Source organism: Aquarana catesbeiana, linkage group LG01 (assembly GCF_042186555.1).
Source record: "Aquarana catesbeiana isolate 2022-GZ linkage group LG01, ASM4218655v1, whole genome shotgun sequence".
NCBI classification, from domain to species: domain Eukaryota; kingdom Metazoa; phylum Chordata; class Amphibia; order Anura; family Ranidae; genus Aquarana; species Aquarana catesbeiana.
Window position 1 is genome coordinate 810,510,837 of NC_133324.1, and position 17,728 is coordinate 810,528,564.

The 17,728-nt window shown below is 43.1% G+C and overlaps 1 protein-coding gene across 2 annotated transcripts in view; it reads right to left on the reverse strand.

Annotated features, from left to right (window-relative positions):
- Positions 1-7,862: 7,862 nt before the first annotated feature.
- ZDHHC2 (zDHHC palmitoyltransferase 2) overlaps positions 7,863-17,728 on the reverse strand; it is a 167,985-nt gene continuing 158,119 nt past the window's right edge. For both annotated transcript variants that reach the window (XM_073608151.1, XM_073608141.1), the window contains one exon: positions 7,863-8,347. The gene's annotated coding sequence lies outside the window, so the exon portion shown is untranslated. The remainder of the gene's footprint in view (positions 8,348-17,728) is intronic.

Sequence of the window (17,728 nt, forward strand, 5' to 3'; positions counted from 1 at the left end):
CACACACTGTAACTGCAACCTCTCTGCCCCCTCCTCTCTGTTCCTTAAAAATAGAGAAGGATTTTAACACTTTTCTACCCTCTTGAAGGGGTGTAGGGAAGAGAATACTACAGATAAACAAGTAAAACATATGTGGGAGGATTTGTTTCATCCCTATGTATCATTTGAGGCTTCATTGGGTATATGTGAGGGTTTACAACAACTCTAAGTAAAAAATCTTTCATAATATACTTACATATAAAGTAAAAGCCCCATTACAACCTTACCCCCTCCCTGCATCATTGAACTGTGAGCGCAGGGTGCTGGTCCATGCTGCACTCACAGGAATTTGATTAAATGATACAGCGTCATTTACTCTGGAAGCCGAGCCTTGCTGGCCAACTGAGCATCTGGCCAGGAGATGAGTATTTGTCCCCCCCCCCAAAAAAAAACAAAATAAAACCAGAACTGGACTTTTCCCTGCCAATCAAAATTATTCCCCCATCCCCAAGCCATATATGAAGTTACAGTATCCATTGCTTCTATAAAGTAAAACCCACACACCTTATTTTTATCATTTACCCAAAGTACATAAACGTACTACCAACACCAATGTTTAGACCCATAGTACCCTCCATGAACAGTATCACAAGTGGGTTCTCCCAATACGTGGACTACATCCTGCAACCACTCGTATCTAACTTACAATCCTACATCAATGACGGAATACACCTGCTCGAGTTACTAGGCCCCTATTGATGGGAACTGACTTACTGCTGTCTCTCTCTAGATGTTCAATCACTGTACACCTCTATCCCCCATGACATTGGTATGCAGACTATACAATATTTTCTAATAGAAGACACATCCATTCACCCAAACCAAACACAGTTCATCCTGGACGCCACACTGTTCTGTCTAACGCGCAACTACTTCCAGTTCAAAGACCACTTCTATCGCCAAACTCAAGGCACAGCCATGGGAACAAACTTAGCTCCCTCCTACGCGAACCTAACCATGGATTACTGGAAGCCACAATACACATGGGCCAATAATCCCTTCATATCCAATATCATCTTTTATGGTCGTTACATTGACGACGTAATCATCATCTGGGATGGGGACACCAACGACATATAGTAGTTCGTCTCGCACTGCAATAATAACAATATGGGCTTAGCCTTCACCTCAGTACAAGACAACACACACCTAGGATTCCTGGATCTAGACCTATACTACGAAAATGACTACATCTATGCCAAGAATTACAGAAAACCAAACGCAGGAAATTCCTTCTTACACTACAACAGATGCCACCATCCTCGCTGGCTCAATAATGTTCCTAAGAGCCAATTTTGCCATCTCAGACACAACTGCACAAAACAATCTGACTACCAGATTCAGAGCGAAACCCTCAAACAAAAATTCTTTGAAAAAGGATAACCACCCACACTCATCGAAAAAGCATATATCACATATATAAACCCAGACACTCCAGCTGACAGAAATGAAAATGCATCAAAAGTAATTTGCTTTACCACCCAGTTCCACAACACACACAGAAACATGAAACACATAGTAAACAGGCACTGGTCTATACTATTGCGAGATCTTCAGCCGAAAGATAGCATACCAACGAAACCAAAATTCTCCTACAGAAAAGCCCCCAACATAAAAGGGAAAATAGCACAGAGTAAACTCAAAACCACTGAACATATATCCCCATCACTCAAATTCTTTTCCATCATCGGGATGTACCAGTGCCAAAAACCTCTATGCCTCACATGCCGTTTTGTCCACCTCGGACAAAAATAATTCATAGTAAAAGGGAAAGTATACAAAATAAATGAATTCTACATGTGCTCCACCGAATATGTAGTCTACTGCTTTGTCCTGTCCCTGTGGCCTGCATTACGTAGACAGAATGATACGCACAATGCGCAAATGTTTCAGGGAACACTGCAGGTTCATTGAAGCCGGCAAAGATGAGCGTAGCGTTCCCCGACACTTCGCAGAATACCATCATAAATCCACCATGGGCCTCAAAGTATGGGTCATTGAATCCATCCCTGCCAGTTTCCCAGAGGCAGAGAGATTTCAATGTCCCTGTCAAAGGGAAACATACTGGATATATGCCCTGGACATACTCTCGCCAGGAGGTATAAACGAGGAAATAGAAATAAACACCATACTCTAGAACTGAAATATGATATCCTCATACATCATTAGCAATCATTAACATCCACTGCGATCCTTGCATTTGTCACACACACCTGGATAGATAAGGTACGTTTCATAATACTGTGAACAATTCCATTCTTCACTCAAACGAGCTTGACAATTTAATTAACATAATTAACATTTTCCTATTCAACATCGAATGTACTCTACGTTTCCCATTCAACATTGAATGTACCAAACATTTTCCATTCAACATCGAATGTACTTGACAAACCCACTATCCATTCAGCATCATATGTACTTGACATTCAACATCGAATGTACTTAACATTGGCCATTCAACATTGAATATACTCAACATTTTAAATGGAATGTACTTGACTCCCTCTATCACCATACACAATATGGCCCAATTAAGTACCTTTGGTTATAATCTATCCCCCTAAATATATATATGGATAGGTACTCATATGTACCTGCTTTCTCCCACTCAACATTGAATGTACCAAACTTTTTCCATTGAATATCAAATGTACTCAATATTTTTTACATCAAATGTACTTGACTTCCTTCATCAGCCAACAAAGTAACTTTGGTTGTAATCTATCCCCCCCATATGTATGTATGGACAGGTACTTGCCCCAGCATATCAGCAGACATCAACCCCTCCCCCTCACCTCTCATAAGCCCGTCGAGCAAGTATGGGCGTAGGTCTGATGAAGGAGACATGAATGCTCCGAAACGCATTACCACCCACCACCTTCACCTGGTGTTACATCGGCCCAGTGCGTTCCAGCTTGGTTCCAGGACCCAGGCCGTCTCATCACATCTTCACCTTCTCACCAATTCACGTCACCAGGGGCTCTGACAGCTGCAGGACGGCTCTCTCTCTCCCCCAGACAGATAAGGATTACAGCGATCCGCATGAGGACTAATCGTTATATGCCTATGATCTCTTACTATCTTGTAAGTGTTTTTAATCCCATTGTGCCTGTAATAAATCTTTTAACCACTGCACTCAGGGCCATCTTTAATATTGATTGGACCCTGGGCAAAATTTTTTCTGGGGGGCCCCCCCCATGCAATTTCACTCTCCACCCGCTCTGAGACATACAATAAATAGCATCTAGACTTAAAATCAGTTTACTGTATCAGAACGGGCAGAGCTTGCGATTGGTTGCCAGAGGTTACAGCATGTCATTACCGCTTACTGACTGGTTGCTAGAGGTTACAGCATATCATTACAGCTTACTGACTGGTTGCTAGAGGTTAAAGCATATCATTACCGCTTACTGACTGGTTGCTAGAGGTTACAGCACACATTAAGGCTCACTGATTAATTGCTAGAAGTTACAGCACATGATTACTGCTTGTTGATTGGTTGCTAGAGATTACTGTACAGTAATACTGCTCACTGATTGGTTGCTAGAGGTTACAGCACATCTTCTCACTGCAGGGGGGCATCATATACATATGAATGCCACCTTTATTTACATATCAATGCCACCGGCCTCAGCTATTTACATATGAATGTCGGTTATTTACATGTAACACGGAGTCTACAGGTGGGTCATCTGTACACAACAATAGGGCAGAGCTGGGCAGCATTAATAGCAGCACTTCACACTGAGATATCAGGACACAGCACAGGACTAAAACTTCATGGGACGAGGAAATTTAAACTGGGATAGTTGGCAACTATGAGGCAGCTGCTTTGGGCCCCACAACAATGACAGGGCCCAGGGCAGCTGCCCCTTTTGCCCTGCCTTAAAGACGGCCCTGACTGCACTGCACTTAATAAATCTTTTAAACACTGCCTTTCTCTTTCCTTTATGAACATAGGGTTAGTTTCCACTGAACCATAGTTATCTGGTGTTATAGCTGACAACAGTGAGTTCACCAATCATCTGATGTGTACTTAATTGCTGCCATTAATATTTGCATTGCTATGCAGGCAACCCACCCAGATTTTTAGGGGAAAATATAGCAAATTTTGCAAAACATAGAAGTGACACTCCAACCTGGAGATGAAAATGTACAACAGAACAAATAAAATATTTATATTGCAATTACTGTGCAGATATACTAGCAGGTAATAAACCAAGTCTTTGAGTCCTGCTAAAGAATAGTGGTTCTAGTCCCAGTTACAGTGGAAGTCCATAATCTACAGGTTTGGATTAAAACAGAAGACTGCATTATGCAAAAATTGTATTGATTCATGATGTTTTTCACTATAAACTAGAAAGGAAAGGCACGTGGTAGTATTTTTTGACTAGGAGTGATGCTTCACTTTTTGTAATAATGTGATCTGTGAGTGCTTGGTTCACTAGCATTGTGGCTTCCATAGTGAAATCAGGTAATGGGTAATTTTTCAGTTTTATATATGTGTGTAAGTCTCCCAGCAGTCTCATGGCCTCCTGGATGTACTCACTTTTGTCTTGGAGCACAATGCTATCACCTTTATCAGCTGGTTTGATGATGATATTTTCATATGTTTGGAGAGAGTTTAGAGCTAGTCTTTCGGGGTTCGAGGTTGTGTTTGGCATGGTGATGTGGATCTTTTTGGCACAGCAATAGTAAGTCTGAGTAGACCATGTGACAGAAAGTTTCTAGGCACGGTTCTTTGTATTGTGTAGGATAGAGGTTTGACAAGGGCTGGAAGGTAGTGTGCAGTACTGGGGTGGAGTTGGAGATGTTGGGTGAACAGGAGGGCATCTAGTTCTGGGTCATCTGGGTTGAGGGAGGGTCTGCTTCCTTCCTGGTACAGCTTGTCTAATATTTCCAGGGCGATCCCGTCGTCAATGATGAGGTCGTCTGTGGGGGTGGGGTTGGTAGTCTCTGCTGTGGGGGTGGGTGGGTGAGGATTCATTTTTAGTAGTTTTTATGTTAGAAAAGCATTTTGCTGTTAGGTTAGCCTATCAGCAGACACCAACCCCTCCCCTCACCTCTCATAAGCCTGTTGAGCAAGCAAGAAGGAGCCATGCATGCTCCGAAACGTGTTACCGTCCACCTCCTTCACCTGATGTTACATCGCCAATCCACATCACCGGGGACTCTGACAGCTGTAGGACGGCTCTCTCTCCCCCAGACGAGGATTACAGCGATCCCCATAAGGACTAATCATTATATGCCTATGACCTCTTACTCTCTTGTAGGTGTTTTTAATCCCATTGTGCCTGTAATAAATCTTTTAACCACTGCACTTAGAGGTGCCTTTCTCTTTGCTTTATGACCCTCCAGAGCTGCTTCTTCTCTACAAAGTGCTGCCTTCAGTGCCATCTCTCCACTGCTACTAAGGACCGGATACCCAGCCTCACCAGAGCGCCCTCATCTCTCCCTCTTTTCTAATCCTATGTTCAGATGCACCATCCTGAGAATTATACAAGCACAATGAAAGACATAGCTAAACCTGCATGGTTGTAAGAAAAACTGTCACCTTATTACAAGCTTGTGCTGTTTATTACTTCAGGGTGTGCTCAGTCTAGGCTTCTACTCTCACCAGGCGGAGCAGTATAAAACCAAAGTGATTTTTTTTTTTTAACACTTGACAAATATCACACACACTAAGGGATTGCTTTACCAAAGGCTAAAAGGGGCAAGAGAATTTTCCCTGGGGGGTGAGTGATTCTGGTGAAATTTTACTTTGCAAAGAATACCCAATCACGTTCAGAGAAAATTTGAAAAAAAAAAATTTTTGCTTGCACATGATTGGCTGATGGAAGTCAGCAAAGCCTCATTCACTAAGCTTTGGGGAAAAATCCCTTGCAAGGTGAGCAGTCTATTTGCCTTTAGTAAATCGGCCCCTATATGTGTGTCTGTATTTCTAAAATGTATCATTCATATTCCCAAGACGCGCCGGTCAGCTGTAAGATGGCCTACAGGCAGAGCTGTGTAAATAACAGACTTATTCACAGAAAAAAGTGCTTTCACTGGATCTTGGATTGCTGATTGCCTCTTAAAGAGAAATGTGAGAACTCGTATTTATAAAGATAAAAATGAGTTTTAGGTGGTGTGACCCACATAGCTATCAGGTGAACAAGCTGCTTCTGGTCACCACTAGAGGGCACTGACATTGACTGGCAAGATCTGCTCTCCATTGGACTTCATAAGCAGTCTGACACCAAGGAGCAACTTGCTCACTGTAGGCTAAAATGCAATTACAGTCAAAAAGACTAAAAGCCAGGCTGTTTGAAAAGGGATTTTGCTATAAACAAGGTAACCAATCATATATTATTTCCCAGAGGCTACAGGGACAAATATAAATCCATTATTCCTAGGGAAAGTGAAGTTATACTGTGAATAGAACACTAATGTATAGTCATTTATAGGGACAAATCATCATTTAGTAATGAAGTGAAACCGCTGAAAACGAATTGCTTGCTTTGGGTGACTGCACATCAGTGTTCTATGCACTGTTAATTGCATGTTGTGTTTGGTGATTGAATTTGCTTCCCCTGGGGGGATAGAGACCCATGCTATGTGCTGTAATTTGGAGGTTTAGAACTGGAGGAAAGAACTAGATGAGGGTCTGGTTTATTATAGGAGTTGAGAGCATTCACTGAATAAATTGTGTGAATATTCACTTCATGTATCCAGTCATGTGCAGATGATATACGTAAATTGGGATTTTAGTTTCAAGTATGAACAATCTCAACTAAGTCTCATGGTGTTGGCCAGATCAGCCAATCCAACCATCTAGTGCAATGTTAAAATGAAAGCATCTAGCTGAGTGTTGTATAGCCCATCCATGTTTTATTCTTTTGGTGAAATACTTCTGCCACTTATTTTCTACCTTGGTAACCTGCTTGTCTGTTACTCTAATGGGCCATAATGCATGTCTTTCTAGACTTTCTATGTAGGTGTAACTGTAATGATTTATGTAAACTGTTCCTGTCTTATTTCCTACAATGTATCTGTTCATAATTAATCAGCACTTTTTTGTCAGCTAGCCTACAGGATACTTCACCAGTGCATGCTACCCATGATGGACAACGACATGCATTTTTCCAAAAACATACAGCATATATACCAAGATCTTATAGTAGCATGGTTAGACTTGAGGGAGTTGACTCGCAGTTCTCTTTGGGGTCCTTTTGCTAGTTCTCATGTGTGGGATGTGCTTAGCCATACTCAGACAATTTGCTACTAAAACAGACTTTTTATAGTATTAATAATATAGTCAGTGGACACTTTGTTACAAATAAGGAGTTAATGAGTCAGGCTTAAAGTTGCTTGAACAGACTTTAAATGGTGAAAATGGACGCAGCCATTTCATCTAAAGACTTGGCAAGTTGGAATATATTACATTTTGGTCTTGGGTTTAGCTATCGTTTAAAGGGGAACGAAAGTGAGCAAATACTCATATCTGCTCCAGAAATTCAACGTCCATGTGCCCCCTCTCCAGAGCTCACTTTTTTGCCTGGCCTTCTTCCAAGTTCACGGTTGTCAGCCATCTTGTGGTACTTGCCAGTATGTGCAGCTCAGTGTAAACTTCAAGTAAGCTTGTTAGGAGGAACAATCCAAGAAGACACGAAGCACAAAAACTGCATGCAAAGGTTGACTAAATAAGAAGATACGATACAGTCCATAGAGGCTGGAAGAGCTGACACTACAACATAAGTGACTTCCATACAGAGGGTGGATATGGTTTTAGCCATTTAATAAACATCGCTGTCATAAGTAAATAGAAATGAAGACTCATCAGCTGTCTGCTCTTTATTGAATTCATCAATAACACTTAATTGGCCTCATTAGTTTATATACTGTTGGAGTTACATAGAAAATATGCTGCAATAATACTGCTTTTCAAAAGAAGTGCTTTGCATTCGAGATATATATAAGAATGTTCGTTCTTGGAAGAGGAATGATGATAATGCTTGCTTGTGCTATAATATCATAAACACAGTCAAATACAACCGTACATTTGCATACAACACAGGACTGCCAAGTGTTTACTACATAAACTTCCTCTTCCGTCCATCACATCACTGAAATACTGTACCCCAGCGAACTGCTTGCATGTTCACATTGCCTGGTGTCCGCATTATACCAGATGGGAGGAATAGTCTGCATGTTTGTAGCAGCAATGGAGAGCCAATCAGTGCTGTCATCTCTACAAACAGATGTAAAGCTAGCCAATGGAAGCATGACTTCTTCCTCACATGGACTTCTGCACAAGGGCCTCAACCTACAAAGAACACCACAGACATCATTATGATACTTAAAGAAGATCTCCCATAAACCTATATATATATTCATATTTTGTCCCACGTTGCTATGTTTCCCAACCCTAGTTAGGAGTTCTGACCTGCACCCCTTCACCTCCTGCCACAGCTAATCCCACAACAGCTAAGAAGGAGACAGACGCTGCATAGTGGGCGCTTTCCTGATACAACCAATGGTAAGAAAAGTGCCTAGGCTGGCACACTCCTCTCCCAGCATTCCTCTTGCCATTGCTTGTCTGGGAAAAGTGCTCAGAGCTGAGACAAGCTGAGGAGAGGGGTGCAGGTTAGACCTCACAGCTAGGGATAGGAAGCATGTGGAGCAAAGTAGTACATGTACTTTGTCTTATAGAAGACATAACATAAAAAAAAAATATTAGGATCTGTGTCCAGAATAGATATTAAAGTAGTTACCATACATTTCTTAACAAGCCAAAAAATTTTTTTTAACAAGCCATCTCTAATCTCTCTAGCTGCTTGTACTGTGAAGTAATTCATTCCCAAAGACAGCAACAACTCTTCTAAAGTCAGTTTCTAACAGCTTAGAAACACCTGCTGTGTTTACCTTGGAGGGCTGGCAAGATTCTGTATGCATAGTTGAGATTTCTGTACCTCATTTGAGAAATTTGAAGGTCAATTTCTGCACAATGTCTATAGCCACAGAGGTAAATTATGTTTTTATGTAAGTATTTACATGATTTGTCTAGAATTGTATTTAGGATCTGTTTAGACATGCAGCCAGGGGATGGTAAAAGCAGGTGGTTGAGCCATGGTTTTACCACCCCCCAACCACCCAACTGAACAAGAACATGCAGACCCTCAGCAGGTGGCTGTAGTATGATGGTTTGGCCTTTTAACAATTAACCCCTTGGCGCCGGCTGCCGCTGGCCCTTTAAGGAGTTTGCTATGGCGGGAGGCGGGGCTTATGGCCATATGACCACCGTGATTGGCTGTCATGACGATCACATTATCGGAAAAGTCACAAACTTTCAACGAGTCACCGTTCACTGTGCCAGAAGCGTGTAAGGCGCATGCTCTCGGCACAGCACTGTCTCTGCTATTGCATGCAAATATTCAGCCGCTCAACGACAAAGCCCGGTCACCGAGAGGCCGCATATTTGCATGCGCTCGGCGCCAAGAGGTTAACACAGGCAGCGAGGAGGCAACATATCACCTATTAGTAGCCTTCAAGGGCTGCTGCATGTCTGGACAAGCCCTTAAAGTGCACAGTCTAGGTACAGTTCACTGATCACTTTAAGACAGTATTATGATTAAAATATTACTGACCTTTTTGCCAGATAAACACAAAAGCCCCTCCATGCTTACTTCTCAAAACAATATGCAATTATTTAAATTAAATAAACATAGAAAAGGTAAACTGTGATATCTGACAATTAAAATCTTTTAGTTAACTGCTAATGGTATGCAAGAAATACTGCTACCTGCTTACATTTTATTTGTATATTATATCATATCCTATTTCTGGATTAACCACTTGCTTACAGGGCACTTAAACCCCCCTCCTATCCAGACCAATTTTTAGCTTTCAGCGCTAACGCATTTTGAATGACAATTGCGCGGTCATACAATGCTGTACCCAAATGAAATTTTTATCATTTTTTTCCCACAAATAGAGCTTTCTTTTGGTGGTATTTGATCACCTCTGCGGTTTTTACTTTTTGTTAAAAAAATGTAAAAACCTGAATTTTAAAAAAAAAAAAAAAAATTTTTTTTTTATATTTTGTTATAAAAAATTTTTAACGGGTACTTTTTCTTCTTCATTGATGTATGTTGATGAGGCGGCAGTGATGGGCACTGATAGGTGGCAGTGATGGGCACTGATGGGTGGCAGTGATGGGCACTGATGGGTGGCAGTGATGGGCAGCACTGACAGGTGGCACTGATTGGCACTACAGGTGGGCATTGGTAGGTGGCACTTGTGGGCATTGATAGGTGGCACTTGTTGGCATTGATAGGTGGCACTGTGGGCACTGTTAGGTGGCACTGTGGGCACTGTTAGGTGGCACTTTTGGGTGGCACTGATGAGGAATGTGTTGTGCTTCCACTTCGGGACCGATGTCCCTGACATCTGAGCCGGTGATCGGCTTTTTTCTCTACTCGCGCTGTCAGCGCGAGTAAAAAAAAAAACGATTACCGATCTTCCTGTTTACATCATGTGATCAGCTGTCATTGGCTGACAGCTGATCACATGGTAAGGGGCCGGGACTCAGATCGGTGATCCGCCGAGTCTCAGTGACTCGGTGATCACAGCGCGCCCGGCGCGCGCCCTGCAGGGCGCGTGCAGGGAGCGTGCACAGGGGAGGACGTCATATGACGTCCTCCCGGGAATGCAGGTCCGCGCTGTGGCCGTCATTCGGCCATAGCGCGGATGTCTAGTGGTTAAAGCAGTAATAAAACCAAAAAATGTATATACTGCAGCTTTTCAATCCTTGTACACGGGACGTTTTTACAACCTCTCCTGAACGATTTAACTTGACGGATAGTAACCCATGTTTAAAACGTCTGTTTTGCCGTGTTTACATACAGGCTGCGTTTAGCCACGCTTAGCCGTGTTTTGGCGCATTTGCATTTAGAAGCATTTGCAAAAATATTTTTTTTTTCTTCAAAATAGCCAAAAATGAAAAACGTCTGTAAACGAAATGTGGCTAAATGCGTGTTACCGCTTTTAGCCACGTTTAGAAGCGTTTGACGCTTGAAATGCCTCTAAACTCAGCGTCTGAACTCATTTTTTTTGCTTTCCAAAACAGGCCTCTAAACTCAACTGCCTAAAAATGACATTAAACAAACCTGTGTACATGTACACATAAGATAACATTGGATGAGTTCAGGGGCAGCTGAAAAAATCCGCCAACTGCCTCTGAACGTCCATTTACCAGCAGCAGTGTACACAAGGCCTAAATGTGAAGGTTGCATTAATTTTCTTTTTTTAGGGTTTTATGCTTTTATTTTCACCTGGTGATCCAGCCAGTAAAATGCTTTCTATCTTAAGGTGTCTCCACTCTGGATGGAGGAGCAATGCATTGTCAATGTAGGAAAGAAGGTAGTGTTGAATGCACTAGCAGATTTGCATGGTTTGGGTGTTAGCAGGGCTGTCTTAATGAGCGGGCACACCTGGGCATTGCCCAGGGGCCCCAGCTACATGGGGGGCCCCTGCACTTTCCCCAAAGCAGCTCGTCCTTGAACCCATGCTGCCTGGAAATTGGGGGCCTCATGATGGCATTGAGAGTGATGGATACACATGGGATGCGGCAGGCTGGCAGCAGTGCGCAGTGCTGTGCAGAACGATACCTATTATTTTACAGCCAACAGGGAGAGGCAGAGCCGGAGCACCAGTGATGCTCTGTCCCAGCCCCATGCAGCTTGAATGCTCGGGACTCGAAGGATGCGGGGTAGGAGCTGGAGTGGGAGCTGCTGAGTCGGCAGCACTGAGAGCCCACCTGTGAAGTAGCATTGTGGAGTGTTTCATTGTGAGCCCAACTGTCCAGCACTGTTTGCACCGAAGGGCTTGGAATAGCAGAGGAAATAGGGAGTCCACGCTAATGGGTGTAATTAGAAGCCTAGGTGGGAAGTATATTCCTAAATTGATAGACTGCTGCCCTCACATACGCTGACTCCACAGGGGGTGGAATGAGCGGAAAAAGTGAAAAAAGAAAAGTGTGTGAGTGTGGCGCTGTCCCAAAGTTGCAGAAGAAATGTCTGCATATATACAGTTTTATCAAAAGTGTCACGTGTGTATTCCTTTAAGTGAAATATGTATGGCAGTTATTACCACTCCTGTGGGTTAAAGTGACTAGTGATTTAAACATGAGAAGCATAATGAGTGCAATAAATCGCATCCAAGGTGTCTAGTGCTATATTCCCTCAAAAGGAAAAAACAGTATTAACCACTGCTAAGAGCATGAAGTGGTCTGTGTTTAAACACTAGAAAACACAAAGTTGCAATAAATATATCACATGTGACATGCAAAAAATTCTAAAGTGTCTAGTGCTAAATAAATAAATATTAAAATGTTGTTCTACAAACGTTGCAAATAACAAAGTGACAAGTGCCCTATGAAGAGGTCACTCTGAAAAGTGCTAAACACATGTGCCATGCAAATGGTTCTATGATAGTAAGCAGTTTATATGGGTATGTCCCCGGTGCACTATAAGTGAAAAAAGGCGTCCTTTGTGGGATTCCTCAAAGCATAAAACAGGTGTTATTCCAGTGCTGGTGTCTCGCGTTGTGATTGTGCAGAGACTCACCAGCTGTATATCCCCTGCAGGGGTAACGAGTAGTCACAGTATGTGCCACTGTGCAGCAGTGCTTGGCAAGACCAGGACCAGGATGATATCATAAGGACATAAGAAGAAAGGATTCCATAGTGTGAAACCGTTTAAAACCACTATTTATTAGGTCAGATAAAAAGGGTACTCACATTGTAATGAAAAAGGGTACTCACATTGTAATGAAAAAAATGAGCGGTGTACAATGCTTACAAAGATGTTCCTAAGCGTCAGCTTTGCAGGGAGATGTCAGCAAGGCGTTCAGTCAAAGGCCACGCCCTACGTACGTTTCGTCACACGGACTTCTACGCGCTCCCGTAGAAGTCCGTGTGACGAAATGTACGTAGGGCGTGGCCTTTGACTGAACGCCTTGCTGACATCTCCCTGCAAAGCTGACGCTTAGGAACATCTTTGTAAGCATTGCACACCGCTCATTTTTTTCATTACAATGTGAGTACCCTTTTTATCTGACCTAATAAATAGTGGTTTTAAACTGTTTCACACTATGGAATCCTTTCTTCTTATGTCCTTATGATATCATCCTGGTCCTGGTCTTGCCAAGCACTGCTGCACAGTGGCACATACTGTGACTACTCGTTACCCCTGTAGGGGATATACAGCTGGTGAGTCTCTGCACAATCACAATGCGAGACACCAGCACTGGATTAACACCTGTTGTATGCTTTGAGGAATCCCACAAAGGACGCCTTTTTTCACTTATAGTGCACCGGGAACATACCCATATGAACTGTTTACTATCATAGAACCATTTGCATGGCACGTGTGTTTAGCACTTTTCAGAGTGACCTCTTCATAGGGCACTTGTCACTTTGTTATTTGCAACGTTTGTAGAACAACATTTTAATATTTATTTATTTAGCACTAGACACTTTAGAATTTTTTGCATGTCACGTGTGATGTATTTATTGCAACTTTGTGTTTTCTAGTGTTTAAACACAGACCGCTTCATGCTCTTAGCAGTGGTTAATACTGTTTTTTCCTTTTTGAGGGAATATAGCACTAGACACCTTGGATGCGATTTATTGCACTCATTATGCTTCTCATGTTTAAATCACTAGTCACTTTAACCCACAGAAGTGGTAATAACTGCCATACATATTTCACTTAAAGGAATACACACGTGACACTTTTGATAAAACTGTATATATGCAGACATTTCTTCTGCAACTTTGGGAAGGGCTTGGAATGCCCGGAGGGATGCTCCCTCCTCTGCCCCTCCTTCTGCCTGCTTGATTGGTATAGGTGAGTCCAGTGCTGGACGTGGGCACATAGCCAAAAGTTCACATGCACTGTATCTCCACTGGAAAAGGGGGTACTACATGGAGGATATCTGGGGGTGTAGAGGGTACAGAGTGCTGGGGGGGATATCTGGGGTGTAGAGGGGTCAGAGTGCTGGGGGGATGTCTGGGGTGTAGAGGGGTCAGAGTGCTGGGGGGGATATCTGGGGTGTAGAGGGGTCAGAGTGCTGGGGGGGATATCTGGGGTGTAGAGGGGTCAGAGTGCTGGGGGGATGTCTGGGGTGTAGAGGGGTCAGAGTGCTAGGGGGATGTCTGGGGTGTAGAGGGGTCAGAGTGCTGGGGGGATGTCTGGGCTGTAGATGGGTCAGAGTGCTGGGGGGAATATCTAGGATGCAGAGGGGTCAGAGTGCTGGGGGGATAACTGGGGTGTAGAGGGGTCAGAGTGCTGGGGGGATATCTGGGATGTAGAAGGGTCAGAGTGCTGGGGAGGATATGTGGGATGTAGAGGGGTCAGAGTGCTGAGGGGATATATATTGGATGCAGAGGGGTCAGAGTGCTGGGGGGGATATATATTGGATGCAGAGGGGTCAGAGTGCTGGGGGGATATCTGGGGTGTAGAGGGGTCAGGGTGCTGGGGGGATATATATTGGATGTAGAAGGGTCAGAGTGCTGGGGGGATATCTGGGGTGTAGAGGGGTCAGAGTGCTGGGGGGATAACTGGGGTGTAGAGGGGTCAGTGTGCTGGGGGGATATATATTGGATGCAGAGGGGTCAGAGTGCTGGGGGGATATCTGGGATGTAGAAGGGTCAGAGTGCTGGAGAGGATGTGTGGGATGTAGAGGGGTCACAGTGCTGGGGGAATATCTGAATGACTGTTTATGTAGTTAGTGCAGAGCTCCACCCAAAAGGGGAAGCTCTGCTTGTCTGCCTCCTACCTACTTGATGTCTGTTTACCTGCTCTGTCTCCATTTTAGGGGCCCCAGAGCATTACTTTGCCCAGGGGCCCATGATGCTATTAAGACGGCCCTGGGTGTTAGGCCGGCCATAGACGGTTCGAATCTCAGCCAGTTCATCAAGAACCGGCCAAGATTTGAACCGTTAATGAGCAGGTTGAATGTACCCAGTTAATCGATCAACTTGGGTATAACTAGATTGCCGGATTATCTTACGATTATTGCTTGTGGCTGCTATAGCCACTAGCGATAACCACTGTCTTCTCCCGTCAGGGACGGCTTCCCCCACCCCCACCCCCCTACCAGGAGCAGACAATTGCTCGGAAGGAGGGATTTCCCTGTCAGCACTGTGTGTTGATGGGGGTATCGTGCAAATTTCTTTCTTGCAATGTGTATGGCCTGCCTTAGTCAAGTGCCTCTAAACCTGCTAGTGCATCTAACACATTAAAGCCAAACTTCAGCTAACACTTCTAAGCAGTTACAGCAACAGTTTTTTTCCCATTTAGGATAAAGGTTTTGCATAAATAAATAAATAAAAGCTGACCATTGTAAGCACCCCTGTCAGTGTTAAATGATTTGTCTCCACCCACTAATTGGCACTTTTGTTGTACATCTTGATCTGTTAAAAGAAGTAGAAGTTTTTGGATTTACAGGTGAAGGGCCCGTTCACCCTATAATGCACATAAAAAACGCTTCTCTATTGGCTGCAGTCACATGTGTTTCTCCATGTTTATGTACCTGTTGCGTGTTTTTGTGTCTTTTTTGTAAAATGTAAATATATTTCATATCAACACACATTCCTGGAAAGCCTATAAACTTGGTGTTCTAGTGTGAACATGCCATATAGAAAACTATTCTTTTCTAGGTGCCATTGCAGTTACCTGCGTTCATCCAGTGAGGAAAAACACAGGTAACCACATAATGTGAACAGGCCTTAAAAAAATGATTGCAGCCACCACATCTAAGAATACGTGTCAATATAATAAATCTTTGTTTTGGGGTTTAATGCCACTGGACAAGACTGTAGTCTTTTTCCTGTCACCTGAGCTTGTCTTATTAATTTGACTGTATCATCTGATTTCTTGATGACCGCTCACTGTATATATACGTCATTTTTTTGAAGATGGATATCTCGGTAACGGCAGCAGCTGCTGCCACAACCGAGGTATCCATCTTTACAGCGAGCGGTTCTGTACACGATAATGGTGGTCTCTGCGACGGGTTCGCCGCGAGATCACCGTTATCGGCGGCGGGAGAGGTGCCACCCCCCCTCCCGCCGCTCTCCCGCGCCCTCCGCCGCTTACCGGAGCCGTCGGTAGCGGCGGAGGAGATCGGGACCTGTCACTGCTGAGGTACTGAGACGAGTGAGGCCAAGACACCTTGGATGCGATTTATTGCACTCATTATGCTTCTCATGTTTAAATCACTAGTCACTTTAACCCACAGAAGTGGTAATAACTGCCATACATATTTCACTTAAAGGAATACACACGTGACACTTTTGATAAAACTGTATATATGCAGACATTTCTTCTGCAACTTTGGGAAGGGCTTGGAATGCCCGGAGGGATGCTCCCTCCTCTGCCCCTCCTTCTGCCTGCTTGATTGGTATAGGTGAGTCCAGTGCTGGACGTGGGCACATAGCCAAAAGTTCACATGCACTGTATCTCCACTGGAAAAGGGGGTACTTAGAGACCACCCGTCTCTATACCATGTGACGGCCGGAGCGACGTCATTACGACGGCTCTGCCCACTTCTCTTAAAGGCACAATTTTTTTTTGTAAAATTTTTTTACTGACTTTTTTTTTTTTTTTTTTGCATTTTAGTGTAAATATGAGATCTGAGGACTTTTTGACCCCAGATCTCATATTTAAGAGGTCCTGTCATGTTTTTTTCTATTACAAGGGATGTTTACGTTCCTTGTAATAGGAATAAAAGTGATCCAAATTTTTTTTTTTTTAAAACAGTGAAAAAATAAATAAAATAAAGTAAAATAAATAATAAAAAAAAAAAAAAAAATTTTTAAAGCGCCCTGTCCCGACGAGCTCACGCGCAGAAGAGAACGCATACGTGAGTAGCGCCCGCATATGAAAACGGTGGTCAAACCACACATGTGAGGTATCGCCGCGACCGGCAGAGCGAGAGCAATAATTCTAGCCCTAGACCTCCTCTGTAACGCAAAACATGCAACCTGTAGAATTTTTTAAACGTCGCCTATGGAGATTTTTAAGGGTAAAAGTTTGACGCTATTCCACGAGCGGGCGCAATTTTGAAGCGTAACATGTTGGGTATCAATTTACTTGGCGTAACATTATATTTCACAATATAAAAAAAATTGGGCTAACTTTACTGTTGTCTTATTTTTTTATTCAAAAAAGTGAATTTTTTCCAAAAAAAGTGCGCTTATAAGACCGCTGCGCAAATACGGTGCAAAAAAAAGTATTGCAATGACCGCCATTTTATTCTCTAGGGTGTTAGAAAAAAAACCCATATATAATGTTTGGGGGTTCTAAGTAATTTTCTAGCAAAAAAACCTGTTTTAAACATGTAAACACCTAAAATCCAAAACGAGGCTGGTTCTTAAGTGGCTAGAAAACACTAAGTTCTCAACTGTAGATTCACAGGACCAGGATTCCTGGAACACTGTGTTACTGACAACCAGAGGAATTACACTGTGCATACTTGAATTTTGCCAAGATTTAGAAAAAACAAACAAAGCCCAGGGCAGATAGGAGGTGCCAAGTATGTATTTGTGGGCTAATTATTGTAGTACAGCAAACCAACAGTGTTATTCAACTTCCTCCCACAATGTCATCCTTTCTCATAGCTTTTACTTTGACTATTATTG